The sequence below is a fragment of the Calypte anna genome, chromosome 3 (assembly GCF_003957555.1).
Source record: "Calypte anna isolate BGI_N300 chromosome 3, bCalAnn1_v1.p, whole genome shotgun sequence".
Taxonomy (NCBI): Eukaryota; Metazoa; Chordata; class Aves; order Apodiformes; family Trochilidae; genus Calypte; species Calypte anna.
In genome coordinates, this window is record NC_044246.1 from 82,958,567 (window position 1) to 82,979,822 (window position 21,256).

General features: G+C 41.7%; 1 protein-coding gene across 4 annotated transcripts in view; it reads left to right on the forward strand.

Annotated features, from left to right (window-relative positions):
- Positions 1–1,006: 1,006 nt before the first annotated feature.
- Positions 1,007–21,256, forward strand: part of ANKRD6 (ankyrin repeat domain 6) — a 106,418-nt gene continuing 86,168 nt past the window's right edge. For 3 of the 4 annotated variants that reach the window (XM_030448101.1, XM_030448105.1, XM_030448106.1), the window contains exons 1-2: positions 1,131–1,206; positions 1,456–1,639. The gene's annotated coding sequence lies outside the window, so the exon portion shown is untranslated. Of the gene's footprint in view, positions 1,097–1,130; positions 1,207–1,455; positions 1,640–21,256 lie in introns of those variants that run through there. The other variant, XM_030448103.1, reaches the window with a different exon arrangement.

Consider the following 21,256-nt stretch of genomic DNA (forward strand, 5'->3'; position numbering starts at 1 on the left):
TGTTTTCTCCTTCAGCTCTTGTTTGTGTTTTACTCAGCCTGTGCATATCGAGTCCTTTCTCCTGTACTGGTGTCTACAGGTGGTCCCATCTGACTTGCCTCCCTACCAGTTTGCAAATTTCCGATGTACACACATAATTGACTCACCTGGGCATGACTCCAGTGGATCGAAGGTCCCTGAGACATTGTAATAACTCGAGGGCGGTGAGACAGTGAGCAGACACAGCGAGCTTCGAGTCAGCCCTCTCTGACCTTCAGCTGAGACTTCAAAAGTCTGCTGTCTGGCTCCCTGCTGGAGGGAAAGGCCTCTGCCCTCCCCGAAACTGGTTTTGTAGCGCTTCTGTGGCAATGCAGTTTATTATAGAATGGGAATGGTTTATGTTGGAAGAGACCTTAAAGATTTTCTAGTTCCAACCCCTCTGCAATGGTATTTATTATAGATTCTTAGATTGCTTTGAGCTGAAAGGGTCCTTAAAGCTCTTCCGGTTCCAACCCCCCTGCATGGGCAGGGTCGCGTCCCACCAGCCCAGGTCGCTCCAAGCCCCATCCAGCCTGGCCGTGAACACTTCCAGAGGTGAGGCACAACTCAGCTTCCACAATTAAGCTGCGAAGAGCTTCGCTTCAGAAGAGCATTCAGCTCTCCAAGGAGCCTCAGTCAGGCCAGAGCCCATCGGTGGCTAATGCTCTACACCCCATGGCTCCACGCTGGCCGCAGCCCACCCCTGCCCGCCGGTGCCAGGTAGAGGAAGCCACGGCCCCCGGCCTCCAGGCGCCATATCCGCCATTTCCTCAGCGTGGAAACGCCTGCGAGGGGCGCGGGTCGGCGGGACGGACTGGGACGCCCATCCCGTCCCGTCCCGTCCCAGCCCCTCTCCGGGGCGGAGGCAGCTCGGGTTGGCGGGGCGGGCTGGGGGGCTCTGCCCGCCCTACCGCGGCCGCTGGGTGTCGCCCTGGCAGCGGGTACGGCGGCGGCAGCGGCGGTGGCGGCGCCACCTCCGGGGCAGCCCAGCCCGGCGGCGAAGGCGCCGTTGTAAGCAGCGGGGCTGTGGCCGGCCCGGCGACCAACCGGAATCTGTGCCGCCGGGGGGGTAGAGCAGGTGAGCGGGGAGACGCCTGCAAGCGTGCCTAACCACCCCCCCCTTCCCGCCCGCTCCCCGCCCCGGGGGCGCAGACCCGAGTCCGGCGGCCGGGGATGCGTGTGGCTGTGGTGAGGAGGGGGGAGAGGACGTGGTGGCGGTGCGCGGTGGGCTGGAGCCGGGGTTGCGGGGGCCGGACAGGTGGTTGTGGAGGTGGCGGGGCTGCAGCTGGGTACAAACCCTGAGAAATCGGAGCCGGAGTAACTTAAGCGTTTCCTTAGCACGGTCCCGGGGAGGGAACCCCCTTCACTAACAGACGAACTCTCCGGGCTGCCGCATAGATAGAGGAACCCGTACCAACTCGGGGGTTGTAATTACAGGTTTAGGGGGTACAGACGAGGAACCTTAAACCCCTTGTTCCAACTTGGAAGGCTGCGTCTGATGAGAAATGGAAATCTGGCTCCAAGTCATCCTTCCTGTTGTTGACATCACCTGAAAACTCCACTGAAAATATTTCCAGTAGTTTACTGCAAACAACAGCTTTCCCTGAGGACTCAACACCTTGTGAGTATTCGCCCACTGCTGGCAGAGCTCTCAGATTTTAGGAATCCATGGCTACGGCTTGTAATTGTTCTGCAGTGTTCATTTTATTGCAAGCATTAATAAAGGAGTTTATCATCCTCTGGGGTATTGTGTGCATTACAGCATAGGCAGCATTCTGGTCTTTTTTTTTTTTTTTTTTTGAAAGGTATAACTATTATCCTTGGATTTTTATAATTATGTGAGAAGTGATTATTTGGTTTTCTGTGTGGTGACCAAAAGGAAGTGTTGGCTGCTACTGTCTACCTTCCATTCACAGGGGAAAACCTGAGAGGCATTATAAGTGTTTTAAGGGCAGGGGGATTTTCTCTCCACTTGTTATTTAAATGAATTGCCCTAAAGGAGCAATATTCTGGGAAGATTAGTAAACCTGTCTTTGTTCAAAAGTGGAAAAATACAACAGACTATGTTCTTATGCAGCATTAGCTAGGCATGGTTAATATCCTCTAGTATGACTGTTTGCTTATATGCCTAAATTTGAGGAGAATGTTATTTACATAGCTTGCTTGCTTTCAACGTAATATGTCCAGGTGTGCAGCTGGTTTTATAACAACTTATTTTGGCAGGCTCAAGTTCCAAGTATTGTGTAATCGTCATTCCTTAGATACTTGGAAAACAAAGTGCTTCTGGAGATGTATGATTACATGTCAAGATCATCAGTTGCATTGCAGACTACAAGACATGTTATAATGACACTGTCAGAACTTGATGATATTTTCTGAGCAGTATATACTAGTTGTATCCACTGTGTGTACCAAAACTAGAGTCATGTAAGCCTGTTTATGTCAGTGAGGATCTCTTGCTCTGCAAGAGTGGATAAGTATTCTCTATCAGTAGTAGTCTCGTTGCATCTCTCCCTATTGCTTGTTTGAAAAGAAACTGTAACGAAATTCAGAAATGGCTTTGTGATAGTACTCAGTTGGTAAAGTTTTCACTTTCCCCTGCTTCCTGATCTTTATCCAGACACCCCCATGTGGGAGTCTGGCTTTGAACACTTTCTTCAGCCTCTTTGCAGAGCTTTTTTTTTTCTTCCTTTTTGTTTTCCTCTTCAGGGTCCAGAAATTGTGGAAAGGTGGCTCTGCAAACAAAGCTCCAGATTAGTCAAGAGATCTGTAACTACTAAGCTTTTCCTAAAGGATCTGCAACCTAGCGATGAGTACATAATAATATTTGCCATTATTTTACTCAGAAATGCTTCTGGAGCTTTTTTCCACAGGATGCCATGTGAGAATGATAAACCTGTAGAGAATATAGTGTCTACACTGTAGCTGCAGGGAATTACTGACAGGTTTATGAAAATCTGTTCTGTACATAGTTTCATTTGCTGAACATGTGCACTCCTTTAGTACCAAGGAGAAATGTGATAGGCTGAAGTGCAGCCTTGCTTCCTATGTAAATACAGGTTATTTAAATTCTATACTATAATTTTATGGGATCAAATATTTGTCTACATTAATCTTCTGCAATACTTAAAGGGGAGGGGGGGGGAACGATGGGAGGGGAGGATGCAGGGAAACAACAGCCTTCTAGTCAAAACTCAGAGTGCATTCTGTATAAATAATTACATGAGGCAAAGCAGAAACACCAATTGAAGTATTGCAGACAGGTACAGTTGCTGCTAGTGTCTGCTTAATTCTTTAGTTTTCTCAGCTTCCTTCACAGCTCCTTGGGTACTAGTGATACCAGACAACAGTGGTATTCACTGTAGTATATTGCTTCAGTGCTCAAAGGCTTAATATTTCTAAGGACTGACAAAGGCAAAAATTATTCATATCTAAACACCTTTGTCAGCACATTATAGAGCATTATACTCTGATTGCCTTCACAATTTACTCTCCAAAAGTATAATGGTTTGTGGGGGAAAAGACTTTTTCAGCCATCAGTTAAATAAGAAATACATAGTTCTTAAAGTGAATATGATTTCAGCATCTTGCTGAGAAATTTAATCCAGATACTTGGCTGAAATGGAACCAAAGACTCTTTTCATCCTAACACTTCAAGCAGAAAAATAGCTGAATTTCTGCCTATTTGAGTTCAAACAAATAATTACGTGTGGGCCAGTTGCCACAGACCTTAGAGTAATGCAAGAACTTCTTAAAAATTCCTGTTCAAGTTTAAATGTATTTATGACAGGCACTGAAATTTTATGTATTATACAGTGATAAACAGCAGGAACTAAAATCAACCTGAACCTCGAATCTAGCTTTCTTTTCTATGTATTATTATAAATCAGTGTTTGATGGATAATAGTGTGTTTATTGGTACACATGTGATTACTTAGGAGGAATACAAGAAGAGGTGATTTTTGATTCAAATTGTGGTTTGTAAGATTTAGTTGATTCTTAAGCATTTTTGTTTTGGGGGGGGGGGAACTTCTAGCTCTGGTAGTTCCATGGAAGAGCCTCTGTTTCTGACTCTGGGTTCTTGCACTTCAATTGTTTTCCTACTTTGTATGTTTTGAGGTAGACTGATAAAAAATGTTATTAAAAGGATGGTATTGTTGTCATCTGTGTTTACCCAACCATGGATTATATTCTATTAACAAGTATTGCTTGTTACCATTTCCAGACAGAGGTTGATTTTTTAACTGGTATTAAATCATCAAGGAGGTGTTCAAAAGTTAAGAATAGCCAGAGTAAAAGTGTTGATTCCTGGTTTATTTGTTGCATAGTTTTCAAAGGCAGACGTGTTGGGATGTTCTCTGGGTATTGTTTTTCTGGACAGTGTGGATGTACATGACACAGTGATTCTCTGTATGCAAGATGGTGCTGGTCTGGCCATACCAGGTATTTTTCTTGTTTCCTGGAAAACCCTTGAGGTTCTGTTGCAGATCTGTACACAGATCTTTACAATGAAGCAGGGAAGGATAGTGTTGGTGTGCCATAGTTTGATGCCAAGGCAAAGACTGGTACCAAAAAAACGTTGAAATGATTAAGTGACAATTTAGAACATATTTTTGAGAAGTGTGTGATTAATGAAGCATAATGCTGCACAGGACTTTGAGGTTAAAAGAAATCTAGCACATTACTTAAAACAGTTAATTTGGTGTATTGAAAAAGGAAGATGTCCTTTATAGGAATCCATTTCATCATGTCACCAGCACTCATGTCTTCCTCTCTGCTCTCTGTGCCTCTCCCCTTTGTGTTCCCCAGGCTGGTCCTCCAAACCTGAGGTGCATCTCAACCAATCCAAGGACAGGGGGAGGCTGGCTGTGGTTGGGGCTGGGATTTGGGCACATCCATGGGAAGTGGCTGAAAGTATCTGGTGTGGATGCTGGGTGAAGGGTACTGGTCCTATGGGGCATAGCTGCAGTGTGATGTGCACCCTAGCTGCAGTGTGGGCACCCTAACTTGCTTGCCCTGATCCTGAAGAAAGTTTTGTTTGGCCCCATGTTAAAAAAAACAAAAAGACAAAAGCCAAAAACAAACAAAAAAAAACAACCCCAAACAAACAAACAAACCCCAAAAAACCCAAAACCCCAGCTTTTTGGCCTTATGATGTGACCATAAACATATTTGGAACACTCTTCCAAACACACACACTCAACCTCCTTCAAATCCTGGTTTAAAACAAGCTTCTTCAAACAGTCTATCCATTACTTTCCCTTTCCCTGTCTTGACATACCTTCTTACCCACCTAAATACCATCTGTTTATGTGAAGTGAACCGCTGAAGATGAAGTTTCTGGGTGCATGACCTGGCATGGTGTTGGAGGGAAGCATTTTCATCTACATTATGGAAAATGCATTTGTATTTGATGGGGATGAAGTCTACAAAGGTATGCATCTTGTGTCTGCATTACTGTGGGATCATTTTCTTTTCCTATTTGAGATGCAGATTGCTTTAAGCCGGTCAAAAATATTTTTCTTTGGTTTTGTCAGCATCTGCAATATGACATCTTAGTGAGAAATGTTGCTAGTCTGTTTATATTGTGCTGATACAATAGATAAATTGTCTCAGATGTGTCAATCACTGAGGAAAGTGCCAGCTTTATAAAATAAAAAAGCACTATGAATATATGGTAATTATGTGTCAGCTCAAAAGTTGAGTAACTTTTTTAGTAGTGATCACATGAATAATTTTTGGTACATTTTACTTCTAATAAGAACTTATTTATGCATCTGCTACTGTTGCAGAAATTGCAGCTGGTTCAGAGTCTTGGGCAGGACATGATCTTTTCAGCACATCACTACAGTCTCTAATTGCACTACTATCTGCAATCCATACCCATTGCTTCAGTCAGTTCATTAATATATTGTGAAGCTTACGTATCAGTAATTTCTCTTCCTTTTCTGACCCCTTTTGAGATTAGACTGTGTCTGGCTGAAGTCTTTTGAGAGGATTTAGGGATGAGAGGCTAGGGCTGGTCTTTCTTCTGGCTGTGGAATTACCTGCCTGCCATCTGTAGTCTTTAATTGACATTATTGTTTTAGCTTAAATCCAGATTTTGAAAGTATGTCATTTTATTATAATTTTGTCTTTTCCAGACATTACAGTTGTGAAGTTTTCTGAATCTTGCAAGTACTTTTTTCTCATAGCTTTTCATAACTTCTGTATAAATCAGACCATGCTCTTTTCATGTGCCCCCCCCCCCTTTTTTTTTCTCCTCTAAGTATATATGGTATTGGCCTCAAATCTTTACATTCTTCCTGTTTTGTTCTACTGTGATACAAGTTCAACCTTTGGCTAGCCCCCAAGACTTAAAATCTGCATGGCTGGAAACACAGGAGGTTGAGATAGGTACTTCAGAGGTTTTGTTGCCAGCAGAAACCTATCTCTAGTGGTAGTTTTTTTCCATTGAGCAGTGCTGGATGATGGAGTTCCAGGAGAACATGATGATAGCTGTTGTGGACCAGCTTGTTTCTTCAGTGTGAAGGCAGTTGCAATAAGAATAAATACTATGCTTCAGCTTGTCCCTTGTTACTGTTTTTGTGTGCTGTCCTGTGGTGCCCTCCAGGCACATAGGAGCCAAAGAAACTTTTTAGCATGAAAAAAGCTCAAGGGCAAAATTGAGGTGGAGATTGTTTTTTCTTCACCTGTGTGTTCTGCCTGCAATATCCACTTCTTTAATGGGTTTAAGTTCTCTTAGACATGCTGAAATCCAGTCTTTAGTGTTGTCAAGCTGTCATGGTTTAGCCCCAGCCATCAGCTCAGCTCCAGAGAGGTGCTACATTCACTCCCTGCTAGTGGGCTGGGAGAGAGTGTCAGAAGAGTGAAAGTAAGTAAACTCTTGGGTTGAGATAAAGCCAGTTTAATAGGTAGAGCAAAAGCTGTGCATGCAAGCAAAGCAAATCAAGGAATTCTTTTACTGTTTTATTAGCAGGCAGGTGTTCAGCCACCTCCAGAAAAGCAGGGCTACATCATGGGTAATGGTTACTTGGGAAGACAAGTGGCATCACTCCAAATGTCTCTTCTTCTTCTCCTTTCCCCTGCTTTATACACTGAACATGGCATCATGTGGTCTGGAACATCCCCTTGGTCTGATGGGGGGAGCTGTCCCAGCCGTGTTCCCTCCCATTTTCTTGTGCTCTCCGAGTCTGCTCACTCTCAGGCTGCTGTGAGAACCATAAAAGGCCTTGACTCTGTGTCAGCATTGCTCATCAGTAACAAAAACATCTCTGCATTATCAGCACTGTTTTCAGCACAAATCCAAAGCAAAGCCCCATCCTAGCTACTCTGAAGAATACTAACTCTGTCCCAGCCAAACCCAGCAACCAGAGTTATGTCAGATGCCTATTCAGAAAAGAGATTGTGAAGGATCCCATGTTCCAGCCCTTGAGCAGGTACAAATTTGCTTCAGCACGGGAGGTGGTACCCCAGTTCTAATGTGTGGTGATTTCTAGTTCTAATGTGTGATGATTTCTGCCAGAGGTGTGCTGGGTTCTGGCAGGAATGTGTTCAGTGTGCTGGGATGCCCTGCATCAGCACAGTTATGGTTTAAGTCTGTCTAAATGAATGGGAAACTCTAGTGTGGAGTAACCTGTCTTAGTTGCTACAAGCTTAAAAATAAGCAAGAACAAACCTGATTTATTTGAATTTTAGTAAGATAAAGAGGCTTCAAAAACTTAGCAAGTGATGATATACATGCTTTTGACATAGCTTGAAAAAAAAAAAGTCTTCCTCAAGTTATCTGCTTCTCTGTGTGGCCATCTTCACAAATCACATTATTTCGGTCAACCTAAAAGCAGGAAGGGAGGGATGTATCTCTCTGACCAGACAGGACAATCCATCTGGGGACATTTAGTTCAGTTCTTCCTATGTAGTGGCCAGCAGCTGAGCAAACACTTGTCTGCAGTTACCGTGAGCCTGGTTCAGAGGTTTGGGTGAATGCTTTCGTGGTTGGCTTAGCTGATTCTCACCTCTTACATGGCTGCTTCTCTTTTGCAAGGAAAAAATGGCAAATATCCACCTTAATTCCTTGTCCTCTTTTAAGACATTCATGCCAGTGACTGTCTCAAGCTCAGGAGGGAACATAAGTGAGTACAAAATAGGCTGAGAAAACAGAGGAGAAAGCTGGGAGAACCACAGCTTGAAAATTGCTTTATGAGAAGATGAGAGATTTCTTCTAACTTGTTTTGAGTTTAACATCTGCTGGTTTCATCTGATGCTGATCTAGTATTTCTCTAAGCTGGTTTTCCCCTATTTAATTGTGTCTTAACTTTGGTTTTTTAATTTCTCCTTTCTTGAAACCCTTTTAGTTTTGTTAAACCTTTTCTAAGAAGAGAAGGCCAGAGTTAAGATCAGGATGCAGCTGACCTTTTTAGACAGTTATATAAAGGTGCTTTGGGTTTTCTTCTCTGCAGTACTGATTGCTAGCTGTCTCCCTGCTTTTTGATTGTGCTGATGCTTTCCTAAGAAGAAATCCAGGATCTCATTTCTGAATAATTCAGAGCCCATCATTATGCCCATGTAGTTGAAGTGGGTTTTCCCACCATGAGTATCAGTCTGTGTTTAAATGGTAGTGAATTCAGCCAGCCATTTTACTGGCTGCTTATTTGGTGTCATTAAGTCCTTAAGTATCTTTTTGCAGTCAGCACTTGCCTTTATCCTGAATGATTTAGTATTGTCAGTTTTATCACTCAACTGTTGGTAGCCTTTTCCTATTCCCCTGTGATTCATTAGTAGGAATATTGAATGCATTATATTTTTAGTGCAGATGGCCACAGGGCTGCAGTTACTGTCCCTCCACTATGAAGACAGACTGCTTTTTCCTTCTGCCATTTATTTCCTGTCGAGCTTGTTCTCTATATAGATGAGGACTTTTCCTCTTATCCCATAGCTGCCTAGTTTTCACAATATTGATTTTAAATTTTTATTTAAGCAGCTTGCCTTCCTTTGAGGACATCCCTTGAGCATTATCATGGCTTGAGGAATAATTTTGCATCAGCAAAGCTGTGGTAACAGTATGTGCAAACTTGCTATTTTCACAGACATTTGTGAAGTAGCTTAATTTTAATTTTAAGCATCTTTCTTTTGTCCAAACAATCAGCACTCAACTCTAACTCGTCTACATTACCGTCACATCCCAGCTTGCTTTATAAAATTCAGTTCCAATATGCTGTTTGGGATTTAGTTTTGGTTGAAGAATGCTCTGAGTGAATTTGGTTTACAGATCTCAAAACAAACTTATTAGGGTAACCCACTTCAGCTTCTCATTCCTCTGACTTGTTGGACCAGGTGGCTGTCTCTACACTTACTACTCCCTTGCTTATTCAGAAAGTACCCAGTCAAACTTCTGGCTTTCATACTCCATTATGCTTTCAGCAAATCTTGCCTTTCATTTCTATAACTGTGCAGACAAACAAGGGTGTTTCTTCTTCAGTTATTTGAATCATGTCGGGTTTTTCTTCTTTTTGTTTTTAATCCTCGAAGTGGGACACTTGGCACAGAAGTTAGAAGTGTATTTTATTCAAACTGCAGCATCCAGAATTTGGATGCATGTATTTCCATCTCATGGAAATAATTCTTGAAATGGTGTATTAATATGAATTTGCTTATATATTATATATGGGTTTGTACCTCCAGCAAGTTTCTGGATGTAATTATGTGGGACAAACTGGCTTTGGTAGCATGCAGGCAAACCAAGAAAACTGGTAGCGGTGCATTCAGTAGAACTGAGCCCAGCATTAAAAAAAAAAAAAAACTAAAGGTTTATTTGTTCTCTGTTTCATTATTTGAAAAGAAGAATCTTCCCTTAAAGCTGAAGCAAGCATTGAGCCAATTGTTAGGCTGCAGTGCAAAGTCAGTATTATCTGGGACCTGGTCTCTATGCTTGCTGGAGATGCAGCTAAGAATGCCTGTGAAATGGAGACCTGGTTCTGTCTTTCAGTGCTCTGTAGCTGTCCAGAGCCATAGAGTTACTCTGCCTTGGCAGAAAAAACACTATACCATCATCCTCCCCAAAATACTAAGATTTTTAAATGCGTTAACCATACAGGCAGTGTCTCAATCTGGTTGTTATTAGTAAATGCCCATTTTGTATTTTAATATAGCAGGCATCTATTGCATGTCTGTGCTACGTATTTGTAAAAACCAGAAAACCTTCACTTGATTAGCTCTCATGCTTCAGATTTTGGGTATTCAATCTTCTGCTAACAGAAGTTTCTCATGGTTTGTGTATCTCAAACTTACTGGTTCTTCAAATATACATGGTCTTTCAAGGAAAACAGGATAGGGTAAAAAGTGTCTGTAATGCAAAAGTTAGCAGATTTTACCAAGTACTGTTGAAAAATCAATTCTTATGCTCTGTAAATGGAATAGTCAGCCCTTGGTTAACTGCAGATCAAGGGTAAAATGATGCTACAATAATTAGTCTTTTTTTGGCAAAATTCACTTGATTTGTTCCTGAATAATGGTGTTGCCCTTAGAGAGGTAATTATCAGCAACTTGTGTGTAACAAAGTTATAATCAGTTTACTGTATTAAATCTCAGAAGGACAGACCTGAAAAACAAAACTGTCAACTAGTTTTTGCTTCATTAGATAGTTTATATAGGGATGCATATTATGTGGGGCTTTTTAAATATGAGTTTTCAGACCGTATCTTGTAACAGAAATGCTGGATCAAAACCAGATTTCCCTGCTTGTGTGACTGATCTCATTCATTTCAGTGAATCTGTTTACTTGAATAAGACTCAAAAGAATTTGGCTTTGTATGAAAAACATCCTCCCAGAGGGAGTTGTAGTAGGCTTGCACTTAATATTAAAAAAAAAAAAAAAAAAAGGAAACCAACGTCTGTGTTTCCTATTCTCATAGAATGATTTTTAGTGAAGTTTCATATTCCATGAAATTAAATCTGTAGCCAAGATGATACGATATTGGTCAATTTTTATGATTTCCCCCACAGGTCTGTGCTGTTGAAACAATAGGCTAAGTGTTTCAATGTGTAGATAGCCTGGCTAAAATAACATGTTGCAAAAGAATTGCAATGCATTCTCAGTGGAGAATGTTTGGCAGAGAGATTTTGTTTGGCAGCTTTCTTTCTGTTTACAAAACTGGCTGTGTAGAGGAACTGGAAAACAAGAATACAAATATACAATATGCTTGCTTTCTCTTTTTTCCACTCATTTCTTCCTTTCTGTATTGAGCCAAATGTAAACAGTCAGAGTAACTTTATGGAACCAAAAATGGCACCAGAGTAAGTCCTCTTTTCCCTTAGTTTTGTCTCTGGTTTATGCACTGTTACGAGCTGATGGTTGTGTGGCTGTGCAGCTCCCATGATAATATGCGATTCAGTCCTGTCGTGCAGACAGAGCAGGCCTGTGCTGTAGCTCTTCCTTAATCACGCTGCAGTAGCAAAATCCAAGGAGAGATCACCATGGTTTGGGAGTTAAGTTTGATCTTGCCTGCACTGAAATGCCAGAGCATCTGGGTTTTGGCCCTGTTAGTCCAGTGGTTTGGTTTTGAGGTAATGAAGATGTCCTCCACCTTTTCTCTGGTGCTGTTTCATTTTCCCAAGCAAAGTTGCTCTTCATCTGGTGCCACTTCTTAAAATCACTTAGCTTTGTATTGTTCCTCACCTTTGTCTTCTCCCCTCTTTTGTCCTAGGTGTAATCTCTCCTCCTTAGTCTGTGAATCCTCTGATTTTCTTCAAGCTGTTCCCTTGGAAATCTATTGTTTTGCTAGTCGGGTTCCTGACAGTGCTGAGTCACCACTTTGAACCCGGACAAAAGTAGTTTAACAAAACTTTAAAAAAGAATTTGTGAGAGAGCAAAGAGAATCACTGTTTCCTCTCCCTTGCTCTGCCAGGTGTTCTTTACCAGTCTGTTGTGACATGTCTTCTAAAACCTTTTAAAACCTCTGTGTTCAGGCTTTTCTTCCTCATTTTCTCTCCTAGGCTTTACTTGTCTCAGTTTGCAATCTTTTTTTCTTTTTCCACTTCCCTTAGTAATGTTTGGGTCTTGGGACGTATTTTTTCCATCTCTGACTCATTTTAACTCTGTCTGCTGCAACATCAGCAGCTCGTGGGGTTTTCTGGTTGCTCTTCCATCTTTGTTAGGCTTCCAGTCTTTAGCAGTGCAGTGGTTTTTTTGGTAACACTGATCCTGTGTTCCTGGAAAGGTGTTCCTGGAAAGGAGTGATGGGTGAAGGAGTATCTGTTTCTATTCTATTAGACAGGAACTGCCTCCTTCTTGAGATTATTTGGTTGTTAGTTGTTTGGTTTTGTCTTTTTTATGTCTGTATGCTGTAAAAGTGAAAATGGGATCTGTCTGGAAAGAGTTTCCTGGAATATAGGCAGCACAGGGGTGCTGAACTTCATGAGAGTAGGGAAGCAGAAGGCCAGGAGGAAAATCTTTCTTCTGGGAACACTGTCCAGGAACATGATGTCCTAGTAACGTAGGCCTGCCTTTCTCTGTTATTCTGTCATTGGTTTTGGTTTTTTCCTTCATATTTCTATTCAGGACCCACACGACTGTTTTCTGGCACATAATGTGGTAACACTACCTTGCACAAACTGGCTTCTTGTAAAATATGAAGGAGACTCAGATAAGCTGAAATTTCAAAGTATTTATTAACTATGAAGCAAGTACACTGCCTGATTCTTCTCAGTACTTGAAATAATATCAATAAAACATCTATTTTTGGTTGTAGACAAATTACAAACATAAGGACACTGAAGTGGGAGCAACAAATAACGTTGTCCTTCACGGTTCCTACAAGTGGCTGTCCAAGGAGGTGCTTACTAAGGTACCCTGATGTTACAGAAGTGCACTACCTTGGCTTGTGTAGTAAGGCTTTCCCAGATTTTCCTTTCTTCCACACTGTGTTTTCCATAAGCATTATAAGTCCAATTCTCTTAAAACTCAGCTTCAGTTCCCGGAGATGTCTTCCAGTGCAGGCTTGCTCCTTTGGGTTCCTGCAGGGCCAAGGAACAGGAAAAGGTGGGGGAACAGGGAGCAGTGTGGGGGAGCAGGGGCATTTGTGTTCCCTTTGCACTTTCAGCTCCTTGTACATGACACAAGGACAAATACTTCTGGGTAATGAACTCTTGACTTCTTGTGCAGAGCCATTAGGGGCAGAGTCTTAATTGAGAGCTGAGATTGTTTTGCTAGAGGAGGAGCTTTCAAGCAGTCTCTGTGGCAAAGACTCTCTTTAAGCACCTAAAATTATGTTAGTAGTGTTCCTTTTTGTCTGTGTGAAGAGCCTGCTGATATGGAAGATTATTTTTCCTGACTGGGTATCACATTTCAGTGGAGCAGATGGCATGTGTCTGACAAGTGTCCTTTGGTAGTAAGAGAGTAAATGTAGCAAGAATGCACCCTAACCTATCGACATTTTCTTAGGTCTTTTTAAAACATCAAAGCACCCTTGTGCAAAGCTCTCTATAGTCACCTAATGCAAGATCCAAGGTTTTGTGATACCTACTTTCTTCTGTTGTTCCTATGCTTGTACAGCTGGCAAGATTCTCTAAGAGATACGTGGAAGAGCAATGTGATATTCAAGGTGAGGTGCATTGTGTTGAGTCAAGCTGTAGCCTGCATTGAGAGAGGTTACATAAGGTTAATTTCAGTTATTTGTCCTCAAAGTCCTTTGTGTTGACACACAGCTTTTTAAAATTAATTAATTGAGAACCTAGTTTGCGATGAAAGTAGAATAGGACAGGAACACGTAATTTTGTTTATTTTGAGCTTGGTGTCAGGGCATTCTCCATGAGTCAAACGCTGAGCTGAAGGTAGCAGTCTGTTGCTCTGCATAGCCTTATCCTGCCAGAATGAATGATGAAGGATGTTACTGGCACTGGGCTATTTGATGGGTTGGAATAAAAGAGCCCTGGGTAGGGAACCATAAAGCAGACTTTTGTTACCTGCCAGCGATTCCCACCAGTGAACTCCTGCAAGGGTAGGGGGAAGAGGTGCCTGCAGAACTTCCAGAGAATTTAGCAAGTATTAAAGAAATCACAGGTGGTGCCCACAACCTACTGAGAGCTCCTTCATCTCTTTGTCTGCCATGGAATCAGGCAGGGGGATCAGAATTTCCAAAGTATTTTCTGTCATGACATATTTTGAGATCAATCACAAACGTCACCTATTCAGATAACTACTGTGGAGGTCAGCTCCATCATCCATTAACCAGAAATGAGTAGAAAAAGAGCTCTATTGCTAAGTATACAGCTGTTGTATAGCATTAAGCTTCACAGGGGGATTAAAATTACTTTTTGCAGATACTCTTTCTTATGATAGCCTTCCTTCTGAAAGAACTTGGAGCATGTCTGTATCTGTGTGGCATCTCACTCTTCCTGTCCCTGACCATTTGTTGATAATGATGAGCGCATTAAGTACCTAAGCCTTGTTTCTCTGGGGAATTAAGTCCCCAGTTCAGTCCCACAAGTCCAGAACTTGTCAACCTTGTCGACCTTTTGCCATTTTTTAATTACTTTAGACATCTGTCTTCCACTAGTACTCTGTAATTACTAGGCGAAAAGTTAAGCTGTTCCTTTCTGTTGTTTGAAGCATCCAGTGGGAAAGGCTTCAGAAAACCTTTGGACTCATACAGGACATAAAGCAGGCATATCTTACCTCTCTGGAATTTGCAATCCATGTGCTTTGTCAGACTTTTTGAAGGGGTATGTTTCTTTTGGTCCATCACCCTGATGGGTGATTTGTTACACCAAAGCAGGTTATTTGTGCACTTTAAACGTAAGAGTGAACTGATTTTTCCAGTAGTTATTGTCATGTTTATCTCCCTATTTAGGATAACTCTCATGGTATGCTATCTTTGCAGCTTTAGTGATAAACCCTGTTTCAATTTTAATTATTCTTCTTTGCATCAACTATATTTTTGTTTCTGTAACAAACCCTTTAAAACCTGAAAGTCCAAATACAACTCTATTGTACTTGCCATGTTCATGGCACTCACTGTTATGTGCTCTATGCTGGTGCATTAAGAACCTCAGTGACAAAATCAAGGTATAAGAGGAGCTTCTATTCTCAACTACCTTTGCTTATTTTACATCTCAGAGTACTGACAAAAACATTGTGATGACAGATCTGATCACAGTATTGCATCCTTCGATATGAACAGTTGATGAGGAAAATGAACTTTGATAAACCAACTAGAATTATTGATTTGGGTGTGTTTGCTGCAGAGAGATTGCCTGACTTTGGGCTGGGTCAGTTATCCTCAGAAATGCATGGACGACAACATTGGTATGCTTAACTAAAAATCATAAATATGAATTGTGTAAGTTGCTGAATGTGTTTTAGATGGATCACAGAAACACAGAGTGATCCTTGAGTGATCCTTGTAAGGATCTCTGGAGGTCACCAACCCTCTGCTTGAGCAGGGCCTGGAGCCCAGGCTACTTAGTTTCTTTGTAGTGCTTTGTCTTGGTGTTAAATATTTAAATGAAAAGGAATTAGTGCATCCGTATCTTAAGGCTCTGTAGTGCTTAAGAAGGATATTTTAACCTCTTTGTGATTGAAAAATCATTGCAAGTTTTGCAATAAGCAGTGCTCCATTAGGCAAGATCTGATGTCAATTTTGGTACTGTACAATCCACAAAAACTGCAGCTAATGGGTACACAGCTTCATTTAACAGACTCATGAGCATGGCTGAGAAGGATGGAGCTGGAGGGGAGTGGAGAGATTTATCTGAAGATGCAGATGTTTAGGATGTTATGTGATAGTTGCTATTTCAAGTATTTGAACGTGGAAGAGCTGGAAAGGTCTGAGACCTTGCTGAACAATTTCAGCTTTGCCGATCCCAGGCAGAAGGTGTAACAAGGGTGGGCATGGAATGGGTCCCTGCAGCTGAAGGCCTTTTGCAGATAATTCTTCAGATCTCTGTCAGCAAGAATTATTCACCCAGTGCTGGGACTGACTTCAGAAATAAGTGTCTTCAATAAACAGAAACTTATACCTGGGCTCTCAGGTCATCTGAGAGACAGCAAATGTGCCCTACTAATATATTCAGCCCAGTATGTTTTGATGAACAAAGATCTAAGACCCTGCTGCTGCAGTCTGTCCCAGCACAAGCCTTTTCTCAAGCTTAACCCCCCCTTTAAGCCCCGAAATCTGCAATTGTAAAGATCCTACTGGCATGTCAGCACATGTCTTCAGAGAACTTAGAAGCATTTTTCATGAGAATAGCTTTACAATTCCGGGTTTGATTTATGAAGAAAAGAAAAATAAATTGCAGAGACAGTATCCTCTTACTTGTTAAAATGTTTGCTTTTTAGTTTATGGTTTTATCAGCTTAACTTTCGCAGTTGCAAGTTGATTAACCAAATGCTTACCTGTTTTCCACCTAGAAGTATAGGTGTTTGTTCTCTGTTTAAATGCAATACAATTCCAGAGAGAGGGAAGTGTTAAAGGGCTTTGTTCTTAATTATGGAAGAAATGAAACTTTCAGGACTTAAGCGCGGGATGTTTCCTGCAAAATTTTCTTGTAACTTGTTTGTGAGAAATAAAATAAAAAATATTTTAGCAGTTTGCTGTACTGTTCTAAGGAGTTTTTTGCAACTTGTCCAAAGTGAGATGAACAAGGCAGCAGGTCTTTACTTTTAATTCTCATTCATCAACATTTGTTTTTGAGCAAGGCATTACATGTCAGACACAGAAATAAGGCAAATACAATCATCCTGCATTATTGATATTCATACACTCATAATCCATATTCAAACCCCTGTTTATGGGTATAGAAAAGCACTCACTCCAGCCCCTGCTGAGGACATCCATTACAAGTGCCCTGAGTCTTACCTGCATTTACGTTGCCTTTCAGAAAGCGCCAAACCTGTTCTTATTTATGCTGAAGCCAGCCAGTAGACATAATTTCTCACAGTTAGTAACACCTCCCTCTCCCCTCACCTTCCCTTTTCAAAAGAAAAAAAGATAAAATCTTGACTTTACTCCCAACATTCCTCTCATGTCTTGCAAATATTTGTGTAAGTCCTTGGCAAGAAGCTGACTCTGTTCCTCACCACTAACCAGTGGCACCACCATTTCTACTGCCTTGTTATGCCTATTTCTTCCAGGGCTTAGTCCTGTGGTTCAAGTACCAGAGGACATACTGTGGTTTTAAACACCCTGAATACAACTCCTGTGCATCATTAGCATAGGCAAGCAGCATGAGAGAGCGCAGAGGCATGGGGTGCTGCTGGGTGTTTGGTTTTCCGTGGCTTTTATTTTAAAAGGAAATCAAACATGAAAAACCATAAGAAAAGAATGCTGTGGTATAAACCTTGAAGATGTCATCTTGTATGTGCTGTCCTGTGGGAGACATGCCTTGTCCTGGTCCACAGGCCAAGCAGTGAGTAGGCAGAGCTTGGGAGAGGTGAGAGTGTGCTTTTGTGTGGAAGCCATGACCTGGAACCCAAGAGCAGGCTCGTCCCATGGGGAACAACGGGTGACTAATTCTGGCAGTTCCTGCCCTCTCTGTGATTTGTTTTTCAGCTTTAGTGTTACATTAACTCCTTCGGGGCAAATGTGTTACTTAGGGTTCTTGTTGCACTCCCAAAATGACCTATTCATCAAAGCCAGGATCATGTTTTCTGTGTCCGTTTCTTTTACTCCATCCTGTTTCATGAATTTATGCTGCACATAAATCTGGAGAAAATGTTACAGGATTTTTATTTCCTCGTTTTAATACCCATCACTGTAGTACTATACAAATGGCTTAGATCTCAGAAAATTTCTTGGCACTATATTAATGATGGTCAATTCACTTCAGTTTAAAACCAGGGAATGGAATAACAAGGAGATTCTGTCCCTTGTCTGATCCTGAGCAGAGTTGCCTCTGGAAGTGCAGAGAAGCCACTCTTTGAGTAGAGCCTAGCACTCTGTTGCAAAGTTTGCCCAGATAGCCAGGTCCAGTACTCAGTTAAAACATTTCTTACTCCTGATGGTTCTACAGACGTCATTTAAATCTTAGTTGGCTTTAGTAAATTTTGAATTAGAGCAAGCAAGAGCAATATTGTTCTAATAAAGATGGTAAAACCACCTGGAACTTCTCAAGTGAATTTCTCTGTATCCTCATCCTAGCAGGTCTGTTAGTAAATCAATGTGCAGTCTAGCAAGGAGGAAATTTTTCAAGCAGAACATTTCCTAAGCAGATTAAAATACTGATCTATAGTCACCAAATCTGGTTAATATAAAATCTCAAATGCCTTAATAAGAAAAAAGCTACAAGTCCGTTGATGTAAAATTGCAAGTATTGTTCTCTTGTGTAAGTAGTATGTCAATATTACTGGAGGTACCAAGGTAGAAAAAGTAGAAAAAAAGATCTTACCAAGGGGACAGTCCTGCTCTGTGTGATGGTTCTTGATAAAAATTGTGTTCCATAGGACCAGAGGAGGATCAATTTCAGATTCTTCATTTCTTTAGCTGATTTTGCTTCCTGCTGAACTGCTGTTTCCTTTTTTTTTTTTTCCTTTGTTTTTTTTTCCTTCAGTAGCCTGCAACACATTCCAGAAATAACTATGTGAGGGAGAAATGTAAGAGTTGCAAGGCTACTGCTGGATAAAAGACTTGGTGATGGATCATGTAAAGTTGGATCTTTTAATTCAGACAATGGTTCACCATTACTGAGTCTTTTGTTGCCTTTTGAACTGGAGGGGAGAGGAGATGTTAAGTGTTGCCCTGTCATCTATCTGTTAAATCTGAAGAAGCAGCAATGGTACTACATCACTTTGCTGAAATTTAAATTTACATTGAAATTTTGATTTTTAACTATAATGACCCAGGCTGAGAAAACATTTAGGTTTAAAATCACTATTTTTTTAAATACATGTTCAAGTTTTGTTGATTCCCAGTCCCTAGGAATAAATCTCGCTTGAAAATGAGGTTTTTTTCAGTTTGTTAGTATTTTGCAATGTTGTTATTCTAATGCTTGTTTTATTAATACATCACCTTGGAGCTTCCTACGAGGTGAATTTGTATTGCATGTATATGTGTTCCAGGATATGTCAGAATCTCAAATATACATTTTTTCCCCTGCTGAACATACCTACTTCTTACAGTTTTCCTGTTGATAACAGCTGGAGAACAACTGTTGGCAGGGCTGCAGCAGCTGTGCCCTGGGGCATATGACTTAGTAAAATTATCAATCATACCTCAGATGATGGTATCTGATTCCTAATAGGTAATAATTATAAAAACAGATGTGTGAGCATCATTTCAAGAAGGGGCACTTGATGCAGTGAGGGAAACTGCACAAAGGAGCTATCTAGTTTGCCAGGTTTAGGAATTCCTTGCTTATGAAACCTTGCAGTTACCAGAACTGAATCTCATAAACCTGTCTTTAAACTTCAGTTCTTCATTAGGTATGACAGGGTGTGACTCAAACATCTTTGGACTAAATCCATTATTTGAAACTCCTGTAATGTTTGTTAACTTGCACTGTGAGAGAGAAGTGCCTTTTAATAGCTCAGTACTTCTGCCTTTTCAATTACTGCAGGAACTCCTCATGTGTCCAAAGGTGATGTTTCCTCCTCCCCAGGTTGAGGTGTGCAGCTCTCTTGCAGCAGACACTGCAGCATCATTTCAGCACTGCTGCCAGAGCAGTCAGTCTCTGGCTTCGAGGGACCTGGCCTCTCTCCAGCTTTTTGTGTTGGCTTGGCAGTCACTCTCATGTGGGAGAGCTTTTTAGAGGACTCTAATCCTTATTTCCTATAAAAATCTTCTGGAGAAAATGTCAAACTTGGGAATTAGGCTGCTGCTTTCCACGCTGCATCCAAGTTAGGGGTTTGGTAGGAGGGGTTTGGGTTTGGGTGGAGATTGTGCTGCCCCTCCATGCTGCTTCTCCTTCTGGACAGTTAGGTTGGATATTAGAAAGAATTTCTTTACGGAGAGGGTGATCAGGCATTGGAATGGGCTGCCCAGGGAAGTAGTGGATTCTCCATCCCTGGAGATATTTAAAAAGAGACTGGATGTGGCACTCAGTGCCATGGTCTGGTAACTGCAGCAGTAGTGGATCAAGGGTTGGACTTGATGATCTCTGAGGTCCCTTCCAACCCAGCCAATTCTATGATTCTATGATTCTATATCTTAGGGAGAGAATTCCTAGCAAAGAGTCAAACGTCTAAATCTTTTCAGTGCTGGGAAACCAGCCCTGGCAGGGGGCTTGGTGGAGAGCATAGCAAAGTCTGTGGCTACATAGGAGCTGCTGCCTCATATTTTCCATTCTCCCAGGGCAAGACAGAAATCAGAATCAGGTGCAAAAGGATTCAAAGGCAGTGCAGCTTCTTTTTCCCCTGCCTGGGAACCTGTAGAACATACCACCCGTCACCTGCAGCTGATGCAGAGGTCTGTCCCTCCCCTTCTCCCTGCAGACCAAAAGCATCACATGCACTCTGTGCCCTCCCTGATGGGTCTGTGGTGATAGAACAAACCAAGAACATAGTCCCTCTGAAAAACCTTCCTCTTGTCCTGCACACAGCTACCCCAGGGTAGTGCTGGTTTGCCAGGCTCACATACCATGGATGAGTAAGATACAGTGATCTGGTGGTGTGCTCCTGACTTCTAGCCTGACCTTGAAACCTTGCAGACTAACTTGGGGAAGGCAGGCATCCTCCTCTTACTGGAATGCTTTTTGTGACTTGTTTTGTCCTCTACCCAGCAAAACCTGATATTACAGGGATAAAACATTTTGAATGGAATTAATAACCCGTCATAAGTCGGCATTGCTTCTTTTTCTTACTTTAGAGAATTCATTGTATCTGCTCTTCCTGCTGGGGAGCACAGCACTGACTTCTTAGGAGGCAGATAGCAGATCCCTGCAGAAAAACTTGTAGACATACGTGGTCCTCTGCAGATGTGCTCAGATACCTTCTTTTACTGTGCTGAGAGGTAAAAATCTCCTTTCCCAATAAAGGGGCTCCTTCAGTCTTAATCAAATCTTTAACTTTACTGTAAAAACAAATCTCAGATGGAGGAGCTGGTATCCTCAGGCTCTTCAGACCTTACCCTGTTAATGTTATGGCATGGTAGAAAGTATTGCTTCCAGTCTGAAAATGCTGAAGATTGTGAAAATTCTAGTGCACCCTTACTGAAGAAAGCTTACAGCTGTTTATTGCACTTCTTCCAGAATAGCTAGGAGGGGAGGAATTTTCTGTCCAATCCTAAGGTTTGGGGCTGTTTGGTTTTGT